At 38.5% G+C, this 14,300-nt stretch overlaps 1 protein-coding gene across 1 annotated transcript in view; it reads left to right on the top strand.

Annotated features, from left to right (window-relative positions):
* Nucleotides 1-8,405, top strand: part of LOC124719070 (D-ribitol-5-phosphate cytidylyltransferase-like) — a 61,897-nt gene extending 53,492 nt beyond the window's left edge. The window contains exon 7 of the mRNA XM_047244752.1: nucleotides 8,082-8,405. The gene's annotated coding sequence lies outside the window, so the exon portion shown is untranslated. The remainder of the gene's footprint in view (nucleotides 1-8,081) is intronic.
* Nucleotides 8,406-14,300: the final 5,895 nt, after the last annotated feature.

Genomic DNA, 14,300 nt, shown 5'->3' with positions numbered 1-14,300 from the left:
ACACACACACACCAATCTGCAGTTGAATAGTTCCTGTCTTCATTTGTGTTTGTGTGCGTTACTTTGCTGTCTTCGTTTAAATTTGTGACCCATTGTTTCTCGGATTTTTAATTTCTTATAGCAGTCCTCTATGTTTCTTCCTTTCCAGAGAAACACCTCTGCTACCTTCAGCACAGATTGTCAAGATTTCAAGCCTTGTTCATTTATCCCCTTCCAAGGTGTATACGCACCAGAAATCTGGCAAAACCCGGAAATTTTTCCATCCAGGAGAAAACCGTGAATTTTCATTGTTTTAGACATCAGTTAAATTTTTGTAATTTTGACTGGTAAGAACTGATAAACAGCAAAATGTGTCAAAGGCTTTAGGACTATGGAATACTTCATAACAATAAACTGCTGCTGACGAGCGTGACATCACAACTGTTTACGATAAGTTCGTTAGAGCAGTTGCCCGTAGGCCCATGCGCATGCGCAGTTGCGTTGAGTACGGGCAGTACCTTCACCTGCTTCTGGCTTCTTTAGTGTGGCTGTTAGCTGTATCAGCAGTAGCAACAAGCAGCCAGGTGCTATCTGGAAAAATTTTGCTGGTGTGCCCAAGCTGCCAGATTGCCAAAAACAAAACGGATATCTGTGGTTGGGAGCTATCGAGTGAATTAAAATACATTCACATAATTACAGAAGACTAACATCTATTATTAGCTTCATTTTTCTGCTTTTGTTTTGTTTCCATGTTTTTGGCAGTCAATTGCCTTGCAGAACAATGAAGTTATTTTTGTCGGTTTGCTAAATAAATGTGGCTTTTATTCATCTTTTCCCGAGACGCGGCCAGTTTACTAGAAACAAAGTGTTTCATTCCATGCTACTGGCTAGTTTCAACTGCTCACTGAATTTCAAGTGCACATTTTCATCTTCTGGCACGTATGGCATTATGCCATAATATAAGAATCAAACATGAGCTAATACAGTACTGGTACTCCAAGAAAGTTTGCATCCCGAAAACCACTCTCAAATCTTAATATCAGGTTGGGGCCTACTTTATTGTGAATCTGGGCATATGAATGTGCACTTTAAGCTGATTTATGCCTTTTACTATGGTGTACAAAATTCCGATGCTCTTTGAGTATCCTGTTTCTTTTATGATTTAATGTAAGCCCCCCCCCCCCCCCCCCCCCCCCACACACACACACACACACAAGCGCGTGCACACGTGAACATATGGGCTTCCTACGTCATCGTAGTTGCCCACACACAGTAATGCCTGTTTTCTGGAATACTACTGAAACAAAGCTATTTGTAACATGTCGTGGGAAAATATTGTGAATGGTAATTTGAAAAGCGTTAGTTTCAAATTAAATTTCCTTTTACGCATGATGAAGTATGTTACAGTGCGAAATTGCAATGAATTTCTTAAATCACATCGCATGTGACTCTCATTTAAAACTTAACACATTGAGGACTAGCCACTTACAAGTATTTTGAACCCAGAAGACCAGACATTAACGTCATTATTTAAAATTTTACTGACATATTTGTATGATGTATCTTAAAGTGTTAACACATGCTTGAAAGACCAATATTATATGCGAAAGCTTAGTTTTTCTTGTAGCTTATTAATCTTCATGACGAATATTGTATGTGAAGGCTTAACTTTTCTTATAGCTACACTATGTACATTAATTTAAACCATTAACTTTTCCTATTTGTGTTTTCACACTTCTTAACAGTGATGTTGCTATTGGCTGCCTATGTCACGCGTCCTATGCTCTGAATATCTGCTGCCATTGGCTGGCGAGATCATGTGGCATGTGCTATGACTGGCTTACAAAAGCGCATTTCAATCTCAATTTCAAAGCTTCGGAAACCTAACTTCAGAATTCATACTTTCATAATATGAATACAAAAATATGTAGCATATCATAAAATGAAAATAAGCAGTGCAAATGTTACTGCACATCACAGATCTTTTCAAAACTTTTTTCAAAAATGGTTCAAATGGCTCTGAGCACTATGGGACTCAATTGCTGTGGTCATCAGTCCCCTAGAACTTAGAACTACTTAAACCTAACTAACCTAAGGACATCACACACATCCATGCCCGAGGCAGGATTCGAACCTGCGACCGTAGCAGTCGCACGATTCCGGACTGCGTGCCTAGAACCGCGAGACCACCGCGGCCGGCCAAACTTTTTTCCCCCCCCTGAGATTTTTCATTCTCTGAAATTCCACATTGCTGTATAAAACCTTTACCATTCAAAGGATTGATATTTTTACAGCTCCAAGGTAAAGTATATTGTCACTTATCATGGAAAAAGTGTACTTTTCACCTTGAAGAAGAGCATTTTCATGTGGGAGAAAGTGCATTTTTAATTGAGAAATCTGGAATTTTTTTTTTTCCTGTGTGCATATACACCGTGCCTTCCCTTCATATTTTTCATCTTCACTTCATATTTTTCATCTTCACTTTACTTCTGTAATTATGAGGTAATGTAAGTAATGCGAAGCTGTGGCATTTCTTTGAAGCTGTCCATAAAAAGTATTTGTAATTACAGCAATGATGACATTCTCATACAACAGTGCTATTTAAGAAGGTGTAATCTAAAAGCATATACCATATCCAGTAAGTGCAGCTTCAGTGGTTTCCAGATTACTGGAAGAACAGACAATTAACAGCACGAAAATTTCTAGTCATGCTTGCAAAGTCAAGGGTTACACTAAAGTAAATGCCTCGTGTTTGCCAGTATGATACAGACATTGCAATTTTAAAGTCGCTCCAACACCTTGTATTTCAATCAACCACTAGACCACAGGGGTGAAAACTGACCCAGTTTGCATTAGGCAATGCCACATTGAAATGCTGTAAAGGGAAGGATGGAAAACATACAAACTTCATGTGAAAATATTTACACAACTAAGTTTAAAACTTTAAAGCATGTATTCAGATAATTACTGTGCTGATAAATACACAAATTGGAGGTTCAAAGTGCTGTGGGGTCTGTTTCGTTTGAGAATTACACTAAACTAAAAGTACAGCAAACATTGTGTTAAATATTGCAAAATAATAAATTGTCATATATTTATTGGAATTATTCAAATACCATCCAAAAATATTCATAGACCTTGATTTCCATGCCCTTGATGATTTTATTGTACAGTTGCACATGAAATGTATCATTCCAGATAAACTGTTCAGACCCGCACACATCTTTTAGTTTGTGGCTGCCTGTGGACAAATCACTGTATCATAAAACACACAGGAGAAGATGAACATCTAGGATTATGTGTGCTCACTTTTGAAAGTTACATTAAAGTTACAAAACATTACTGACAGAGAAGTATGTCCTACATTTTCTACATCAGTCTTATGACTTGTTTGATTTAGCCCACTACAGACAAAACTTTACTGGAGAATTAAGAAACGTGTTGGAAAATTTCTCAGCATCTACATGCTTTCAACTGTGCAATATATGTGCTGTTTACATAGTGTACATATTACAGAAAAATCATTCACAAAACTAGCAAATACGTCTCATGATACAATAAAAATTAAGTTAGAAAGTTTTTTATGTGGTTCACAACAAATGAGAGCAATGTCACAGACAGTCACTGTATTTTGTTCACTGTATAAAGTAACAGGATGCCTTTGACTTCATAAACATTGCAAAGAAAAAAACTATTGGGTTGGTGCATGAATGTGTAGCATTGTTCTGCATGTTTAATAAACACTAAAAAGAAATTAGTCATCAATAATATATTCTCCTTCACAATTAACAACTCTCTGCCAATGCTGGGGTAACTTTTTGATTCTGCAAGTGTAGAAATCACGTGGTCTTGAGGTGAAGAACTCATCAAGCTATGTTCAGAGTGCATTTCGATCTGGAAAGGGAGTTCCTTGAAGATTGTTCGAAAGAAAGCAGAAAGGTGAAACTCTGAGGGCGCAAGATCAGGTGAATAAGGTGGGTGACTAATGACTTCACAACCTATCGCCTTTACGAGGTGCATTCAAGTTCTAAGGGCTCCAATTTTTTTTTCTCCGGACTGGAAAGAGATAGAAACATGCGCATTGTTTTAAAATGAGGCCACATTCATTGTCAATGCGTCCCAGAGATGGCAGCACCGTACGGCAGATGGAATTTTACCGCCAGCGGCGAGAATGAGAACTGTTTTAAATACTTAAAATGGCAACGTTTTCCTTACATGAACAGCGTGCAATCATTCGTTTTCTGAATTTGCGTGGTGTGAAACCAATTGAAATTCATCGACAGTTGAAGGAGACATGTGGTGATGGAGTTATGGATGTGTCGAAAGTGCGTTCGTGGTTGCGACAGTTTAATGAAGGCAGAACATCGTGTGACAACAAACCGAAACAACCTCGGGCTCGCACAAGCCGGTCTGACGACACAATCGAGAAAGTGGAGAGAATTGTTTTGGGGGATCGCCGAATGACTGTTGAACAGATTGCCTCCAGAGTTGGCATTTCTGAGGGTTCTGTGCACACAATCCTGCGTGACGACCTGAAAATGCGAAAAGTGTCATCCAGGTGGGTGCCACGAATGCTGACGGACGACCACGCGGCTGCCCGTGTGGCATGTTGCCAAGCAATGTTGACGTGCAACGACAGCATGATTGGGACTTTCTTTTCGTCGGTTGTGACAATGGATGAGACGTGGATGCCATTTTTCAATCCAGAAACAAAGTGCCAGTAAGCTCAATGGAAGCACACAGATTCACCGCCACCAAAAACATTTGGGGTAACCGCCAGTGCTGAAAAAATTATGGTGTCCATGTTCTGGGACAGCGAGGGGGTAATCCTTACCCATTGCATTCCAAAGGGCACTACGGTAACAGGTGCATTCTATGAAAATGTTTTGAAGAACAAATTCCTTCCTGCACTGCAACAAAAACGTCCGGGAAGGGCTGCGCGTGTGCTGTTTCACCAAGACAACGCACCCGCACATCGAGCTAACGTTACGCAACAGTTTCTTCGTGATAACAACTTTGAAGTGATTCCTCGTGCTCCCTACTCACCTGACCTGGCTCCTAGTGACTTTTGGCTTTTTCCGACAATGAAAGACACTCTCCGTGGCCGCACATTCACCAGCCGTGCTGCTATTGCCTCAGTGATTTTCCAGTGGTCAAAACAGACTCCTAAAGAAGCCTTCGCCGCTGCCATGGAATCATGGCGTCAGCGTTGTGAAAAATGTGTACGTCTGCAGGGCAATTACGTCGAGAAGTAACGCCAGTTTCATCGATTTCGGGTGAGTAGTCAATTAGAAAAAAAATCGGAGGCCTTAGAACTTGAATGCACGTTGTACAGTGCTTTTTGTCAGTCTAGCATAATGTGGGCAGATATTATCGTGGAGTAGCATCACTTCACATGGTCTTCCTGGTCATTATTCTCAGATTGTGTCTACAAGATGTCTCAGTCGTTGTTGATAAATGTCAGCAATGATGGTTACACCTCAGGGAAGCAATTCATAGTACACCACACCATTGCTGTTCTGCCAGATGCAAGACATTGTCTCTTGCGGATATGCACAGTTTTTGCATGGGAAGTTGCTACTTTGTTGGGGTTCAACCATTCCTTTCTTTTACCTTACTTTAGCATAAAGACAATATTTATCATTACCAGTGATGATACAGGGTAGGAACGGTCAGTGTTGTTCACGAGCCAGTTGATGACGAGGAAGCAGAGATGCACATATGGCCACCTGCCGATTTTTTTTTTTTGGATTTTGGCGTAGAGCACGCGGCACCGATACATCTGATTTTTGAACCTTAACTGTCGCATCCAAGTGTTGCAGAATGGTGGAATGATCACGGTTCATCACATGTGCCAGTTCTTGAGTGCACTGACACGAATCATTGTGGATTAATTTATTTAAATGATCTTCATCAAACCCTGAAGGTTTTCCTGAACATGAAGAGGTACTAATGTCAAAAAGGAGCCTCCTTAAAACAAGAAAACAATTCTCTTGCTGGGCTCTGTGCAGTGGCATTATCCCCATACAAGGCACAAATGTTTCTGGTTACCTCTGCTGCTGTCACCTCTCTACTGTACTCACACAGAAGGATGTGTTGGAAATGTTCTGATTTCTGCACTTGGCATGGCATTTGTAGCATCCACAGCTCCACTCACTGTTTTCAAATGACAACACGTGAACTCAAACAGCAACTACAAATAAAAAATGATAATTGATAAATTTGATGTGATTCGTTATTGGTCCAGTTTTATCATACAGGGCAAATTGTACAATTGATATTGGACAGGTCAAAGATAAGTTACAATAATACATAGTATTAGCAAAATAGTAGGCAAATTAAAAATAGGTACCTGTTACAATTAATTTTGTTACGTACTCAGAAATTCTCTGACAGAATAGAAACAGTGCTTTATTAGAAATGCCATTAGTTTAGCTTTAAATATTGGATGAGTAGCATTTTTTATATCCTCTGGTATCTTATTGTGTAATATTACACCAATGTTAATTATACTCCTCTGATAGGTGGTTGTTCTGTGATATTTTTGATGTATATTTGATTTCCCTCTAGTACTATAGTTGTGTACATTTTTGTTCTGTAGCAGTTTGCCTGTTTTCAGGAGGTAGTCCCTAGGGAACAAGATAGTTTCATAAATGAATAAACTTGGAATATTTAGAACACCAAGCTCAGTAAAATGGGATTTACAGGAATCCATCTTTTTAATGCCACAAATTAGTCCTAGAGCTCTTTTTTGCATTCTAAAAACCTTTACACTGTGAGTTGAGTATCCCCAAAAACGATCCCATATCGGACTAATGAGTGGAACTGTGCATAGTATGCCTGCAGTACTGTTGTTTTGCTTGCAGTAGCCTTTAAAATTCTTAGGCCATAGCACACAGATGATAGTTTTCTAGACAAGTTATTTATATGTGTGTCCCACTTTGTCTTGCTGAACCCATAGACCCAAAACTTTTGTGACACTTAGACCCATAGCAACCGGGAACATTCAAAACAAAAACACTACGAACTTATGCACCAACCTAGTACATTGCTGATGGTCTTCACCCCTCATAAATTATGGAACTGTATAATTTGAACACCAACAGAAAGTTAAAAAAAATGTACATTTTAAAAATCAAATTTGTGCATTTCTTTATTTAGTAGGTGAAGAATACATGCATTACAGTAGGAACACTAAACTGCTGATTTATACTGAAATTGGAATGGGTTACCAAAATTGGATCAGAAACTACTGAAGGGAAAGATGTCTTTACATCTGTGCAGATTTGTAAAGGCTGTTAATTTCCAGACAGGCTTCAAAGTCAGAAACTAGTGTTTGCGGCTAGAATAACGTAAGTCTCAGTGGCCAAAAATCTTAGAGCGACAGAAGGAGGCGGTGCAGGAAGCATTTCAGAAATATTCAGAACAGGGTGAACCCTGTCGCTGGGTTAATCCTGGCCCAGGTAGAAAACAAAACACAGGCTACTTAGCACAGGTAGACGCATCAGATGGTAATGGCACAGTGCTCAGCTCAGCGTGCAGCAAGCCTGTCTACAGCAACTAAAGTCCTCCAATTTTTCAGCATTATTATATTTTGGGTTTTGTAGATGATGTCTTCCTGCTTCTTTACCATTGTCAGGTATCAGTACGGAGAGTGCTCATTGGTTACTAACTGGCTGGTTTGTTTTACCTCAAAATTCAAGACCCGATGCGTCTACCTGTGCTAAGTAGCCTGTGTTTTGTTTTCTACCTGGGCCAGGATTAACCCAGCGACAGGTTTCACCATGTTCTGAGTATTTCTGAAATGCTTTCTGCACTGTCTCAAGTGTATCATGATTTCCAAACAGTCCAATGTGAAATAACTACTCTTTGTGCTCTATTACCCGTTCCTACAATCACGTAGTTGAGAATTAGTGCACAGTAGTACACCATTTTAAACTGAAACTGCCTTGGCAGCTTCTCTCCTTAAAGTGAAGGACAGTTAGTCAATAATCCATAAGAATAATTGTGGGAAAACTACAACCAAGTACAAATACAGAAATGTATATTTCTAAGACATCTGTAAGTTAGAAGGAAATTAAAAAATGAAGTTTCTTTTTCAGGCAGAAAAAGAGAAGATACAGGAATTGGTTCTATGTGAACTTGATGAGAAAGTTGTGCAGGACACGTCAATGAGGGAGACCCATGACAGCATAGTGAGGACGTGTGAAAAAAACCAAACTTTCTGATACTTTTTCTGTATTTGTTTTTGTAATTTTATTTTCAACTGTTCTTTTCTTATAAAGGCTTTAATGAATATCAAAACTTATGAATTTAGTTCTTTCAGAGATGTTCGAAAGTTGAAAAACTTGCTGCTACATATTATTTTGTAAACTTTGTTAAGAGCATACTTATTATCGCATTTCATGATACACATTTATACAATATTGGACTGTAGTAATAGACAATTACTTCTTAATTCATTTAAATTAATTTTGTTATTTGTAAGATCTGTATTGTATCCCCAGCTGCACAAATAGCTGGAGTTGTACCAAAACAATGAATCTGTTTGAAGGATCTCACTTAATTTTTTAACATGTTATAGTAATGAAGAGGCATTATGTGTTGTACCTGATACATGTGCAGTCCCATCAGTGTTTGAGAAAATGGTCTTATTCACTTTTTACTGGACCTTTTTTGGTTTGTCTTTTGGCAGCCTGTAGTGTGAGAGGAAGAAAGAAAAAACGGAAAAAAAACTGAGATTAGTTGGATCCCTCCTGAAATTGCCCCTGATATGTCAGACTGTTAGTGTCATGGAATGCCACAGTATTAATGTGGTGTGTGCTTTGTAAATGTATATGTAGGTTTTTGGCAAGTCTCATTTTGACATATAAGTGTCTTGTTTATGTAGTAAATGTCATAAAGTAATATTCAGTAGATAGGTGGTGTAGCTGCTAATTCATGCCTGCATAATGTTATTGGTGTGTATTAAAAACGTAGAATATGTGTCTTGAAGTAGTTGTATAATATTAATGTAAACTGGATGTAAAGTCTGTTTAACTGAAACTTGAAACGGGTAAAATACCATATATTTACATGGATGTTGGTTAATGTTTCTTTGTAGTTTACACTTATATTAATGTTTACACTAACTGCAAATGATGGAGTTCTATTTTTCTGTAGCTTCTTGTGACTCCTGAAAGGAATGAGATTATATGTCGATTTACTTATATTAATCATTGAATACAATTGTATATACTGTATGAGAGTCAATTCATCAACAGATCTTAGAGATGCGGTGTATGTGCTTGTCTTCCTTCCTTTATTTTTTGATGTTAAAATTATTGGAATTTAACACTGAAGCCAGCAGCAAATATTGGATGTGTTATAGAGTAGTGTTTTAGCACACAACATATAATTCAGATTATTATATTTCATGTATATTTTACTCTAGAGATTTTCCTGGTGATCAGTGTGGTCAGGAAACCACAGTACAAAATAAAGTGATGAGAAAATATTGATAAATTTTCCTGCCATTGAGAGTACAACACATTGTTGTAGTCTAAAAAGATTAATTACAAAACTTCTTCACAGCAATAATTTTTATGAAGTTCCACATTATTAGGAGCTCGAATACAGCTGGACTAGCCAAAATTGCTAGATTTTGAATGCTGTTTCCATTAAAAATTTTAATATTCGTGCTGCATTATATTACTTTATTATGAAGTTAAAAGCTCGATTATAGCTGATCTAAGCTAAAATTGCAAGATTTTGAATGCTATTTCAGTGGCTCAAAGCTAAAGAAAATGTTGGATGAAGAAGGGACAGCTGTTAATGATTGCAGAACTTGAAAAGTGGCCAGTTCTGAAATAAACCAGATGTGGTACCTGGGCCACTAGACATGATTCCGCAAGAATATGTACTGTGATTTGTTCCTCTTACACGTGTAACAGTCCCGTCCCTTGATTTCAGTGTCACTTTTACAAATGTCTTGTTTGTCTTTTTAAAGTTGTTGTATATTTTTAAATATGTTAGACTGATAATTATAATATTTAGTCAGCACTACTGACATCTAGATAAAAGAAATTTCTGCATTTAGTGCTAGTAATATAGTTCTGTGTCTGTAGTTATGTTAATTAAGAAAGTGGAAGTTGCTGAAAACTGAACTTTGCACAAAAAAAATGTATTTTGTTGGAAATTTAACTTAACAGGAGGTGGCTTTATGAGGGGGGCCATTGTTTTTGTTCTCCATTCCCTACAGTCACTAGGATTTTGACTCGAAAACTGCAGTGCTTGGAAGGCAGATATATTTTTGTAGATTGAGGCAGGTAATTGAAGACTATAAACTATAAGAAACACTGAAAGACATGAAGATTCCTGTGTTATTTTTGTGACCCAGCACAACAACTTACTACAATATCACATGTCAATTTTCGGGAATAATGCAACTTTGCATTACAAGTGCCACACATAAATAAACAGTGGTCCTCTGTTAGAAGTTCTAAAATGATAATGAGTCAGGAGAGTTCACTTGATGTGGCAGGCATTGAATGTTGGAAACCTGCAGTGAAATTTTCATTTACTTTATGTGTTGGTTGGTATCCCAGTATCAAATGGAAAATTGCTGATAGGCACATATAAAATATGCAACTCTATCCTAGTTTTTTGAAGCAGTAGTTCCTTCATTGGGAGGAGACAGGAATAGAAGAATAGGAGTTATCATGTCTACCCATTCGAGTTGATATTTTGAGTGCCACCCTTTCGATCATTGCTGAACTTGCAGTTCTCCACTAGAATGGTTCACACTGTTTCTTTGTATGCATCATTCAAACTACCACACTGAAGTATTTTGTCATTAGTGCACACACACTGACTGCCATTGCAAGAAGTAAAGAAGCACAAGTTGCTCTCGGACATCTGGCTCCAACTCCACTCGCAAGGAAATAACAACTCAGCTTCTATACCAGCTTGTCAGAGAAAATGAATATTACTTAGAAAATTGTCCCAGTGAGTTCCTAAAGATTTTAAACTGAAAGCTTTGAAGCATGAAATAAAAGGTGGATCAGTCATGAACACTTTACGAGGGTTATTTCTTAAACATGGCAGTTTTTTAAATACATTTCTGTGTAAAGTTTTTTTGACATTGCTGCTTTACAGTGCCCCAATATAGTCTTCGTGCTTCTAAGCGACATGTCCCAGTGTTGGGAAAGTTTTACAGTTTGATCTGACACACAGACTTCGTTCAGCTGACTAATGGCCCATGTAGCAGATGCACCAAGCTCTCACAGAGATGAATGCAAAATTGCTTAAACTTTGGGAATTAGTCAAAGACAGTGGGCTAATGTCAGGACTGTAGGGAGCTGGAGGTAACACTTTCTACCTGTATTGGCACAGCTTTTGAGTTATAACTTTGGCACTGTATGGACGGGCAAACATTGTTGTGGTGAATGAGTAACCTGACCTCGGCGGAAATGTTGGACTCTAATAACTGCTCGACCTCAGAGTTTGATGGAATTTTTTGGGCCACAGGGAAGTCTTGTACTCGCCACTCATCCGACTCGTGCTCAAAGCATGTAAGCCACATATCATCAGTAGTGACAATTTGGTGCAAGAAAGCTTGATCTTCAGTGTTAAATCTCTCTTTTTGAAAAGGTTATGATGACTAGGTGTTTGCATTTCAGTTCTGTACTCAAGTAGTGAGGGACCTATCACAAAGAAATCATAGTGTGTCAGAAATTTCCTCATGTGTTGCGCTCCATTCTCCTTCGAGAACACCAGCCACAAGTTTCACACTCCATTACATCTACGTCTACATCTACATCTATACTCCGCAAGCCACCTAGCAGTGTGTGGCGGAGGGTACTTTGAGTACCTCTATCGGTTCTCCCTTCTATTCCAGTCTCGTATTGTTCGTGGAAAGAAAGAATGTCGGTATGCCTCTGTGTGGGCTCTGATCTCTCTGATTTTATCCTCAAGGTCTTTTCACGAGATAGACGTAGGAGGGAGCAATATACTGCTTGACTCCTCGGTGAAGGTATGTTCTCAAAACTTCAACAAAAGCTCGTACCGAGCTACTGAGCGTCTCTCCTGCAAAGTTTTCCACTGGAGTTTATCTATCATCTCCGTAACACTTTCGCAATTACTAAATGATCCTGTAACGAAGCGCGCTGCTCTCCGTTGGATCGTCTCTATCTCTTCTATCAACCCTATCTGGTACGGATCCCACACTTGTGAGCAATATTCAAGCAGTGGGCAAACAAGCGTACTGTAACCTACTTCCTTTGTTTTTGTATTACATTTCCTTAGGATTCTTCCAATGAATCTCAGTCTGGCATCTGCTTTACCGATGATCAACTTTATATGATCATTCCATTTAAATCACTCCTAATGCCTACTCCCAGATAATTTATGGAATTAACTGCTTCCAGTTGCTGACCTGCTATATTGTAGCTAAATGATAAAGGATCTTTCTTTCTATGTATTCGCAACACATTACACTTGTCTACATTGAGATTCAATTGCCATTCCCTGTGCCATGCGTCAATTCATTGCAGATCCTTCAGCATTTTAGTACAATTTTCCATTGTTATAACCTCTCGATATACCACAGCATCATCCGCAAAAAGCCTCAGTGAACTTGCGATGTTTTCCACAAGGTCATTTATATATAATGTGAATAGCAATGGTCCTACGACACTTCCCTGCGGCACACCTGAAATCACTCTTACTTCGGAAGACTTCTCTCCATTGAGAATGACATGCTGCATTCTGTTATCTAGGAACTCTTCAATCCAATCACACAATTGGTCTGATAGTCCATATGCTCTTACTTTGTTCATTAAACGATTGTGGGGAACTGTATCGAATGCCTTGCAAAAAGTCAAGAAACACGGCATTTATCTGGAAACCCGTGTCTATGGCCCTCTGAGTCTCGTGGACGAATAGCGCGAGCTGGGTTTCACACAATCGTCTTTTTCAAAACCCATGCTGATTCCTACAGAGTAAATTTCTAGTCTCCAGAAAAGTCATTGTACTCGAACGTAATACGTGTCCCAAAATTCTACAACTGATTGACGTTAGAGATATAGGTCTATAGCTCTGCACATCTGTTCGACGTCCATTCTTAAAAACGGGGATGACCTGTGCCCTTTTCCAATACTTTGGAACACTACGCTCTTCTAGAGACCTACAGTACACCGCTGCAAGAAGGAGGGCAAGTTCCTTCGCGTACTCTGTTGATAGTTTGAGATTAATGGTCTCGGTTCATTTTCAGCACTCACACGACCTTCACGAAAATGATTAGTCCAGTGAGAAAGTGTATTGTGGCCCCGTGTTAACTGACCTTAAAAGTTACTCATATCACTGGATTTTAATTGGACTTTTTCATGTAGTAGCTTGCACTTAAATGCACAGTTGCTGATCCTCATCAATCACAGTATCTAAGATTATTTATGAAATGACCCTCGTAGATTATAAAAATAGAAAGAGCAGTTGGGGGTGGAGTAGGGACACGGGAGATATAATAGATCCCAGGATAACAGGACCACATACAGGTCAAAACTGTATCCCTCAGCAATAACTTTCTTGCATTACGTGAAAAGAAAATGGCAGCTCAGTTAAGACTCATATCAGTGTGACAATATGTGAAGTGCAGAACACACAAAAATTATATTCCTTGGTAAAAATAGCCTGACAGATGACAGGTGTGCAATTAATTATACGAGTCAAATTATAACAAAAAAAAGACTGAGTAATGGATGTGTTATGTCTTAAAATAAATGGTTATTATCCCTTGGTTTTTGTCTCAATGTGTTGACAATCAATTTTCCCTAAATCTGTTGAGCCTCAGCTGATGATATTTTACTCTTGCTTGTCAGAGAGTATTCTAATGTCTATTTATTGTTTAAGATGTTCACTTTATATTTACTGAAAAGTATCTGGTTTAAGAAATTTTCTACAAGACTGGATTTTGTATGTATAAATGTTCCACTGTGCTCGTGCCATATTTGCTATATTCATTGTAACACACTGATATTAGCGTCTCGCCAGCTGAGCTACAGTTTTGCTGCAGCTTCCACACGAGGTACTGACCGAGGCTGGCATTGTAATATTGTTGGCTACATAACTGTGCAAAGTATTTTGAGATTAATCTCGAAGTGATGTCTGCAAGGTGCTATTTTGATCACCACTAGATTCTTATTCTCGGCAAGTTACAGATTCCCAGAAGTAATCAGATAGTGAATACACTCAGAGAGGATGGACAACAAGTTTCTACATTGATGCTTACGATGCAAAGATGTTGTGTAATTGTTATTTTTGCATCAGTCTCAAGAAGAGTGTCA

Source organism: Schistocerca piceifrons, chromosome 10 (assembly GCF_021461385.2).
Source record: "Schistocerca piceifrons isolate TAMUIC-IGC-003096 chromosome 10, iqSchPice1.1, whole genome shotgun sequence".
In the NCBI taxonomy this organism is placed as follows: domain Eukaryota; kingdom Metazoa; phylum Arthropoda; class Insecta; order Orthoptera; family Acrididae; genus Schistocerca; species Schistocerca piceifrons.
This window is presented reverse-complemented; position numbering and strand designations above follow the sequence as displayed.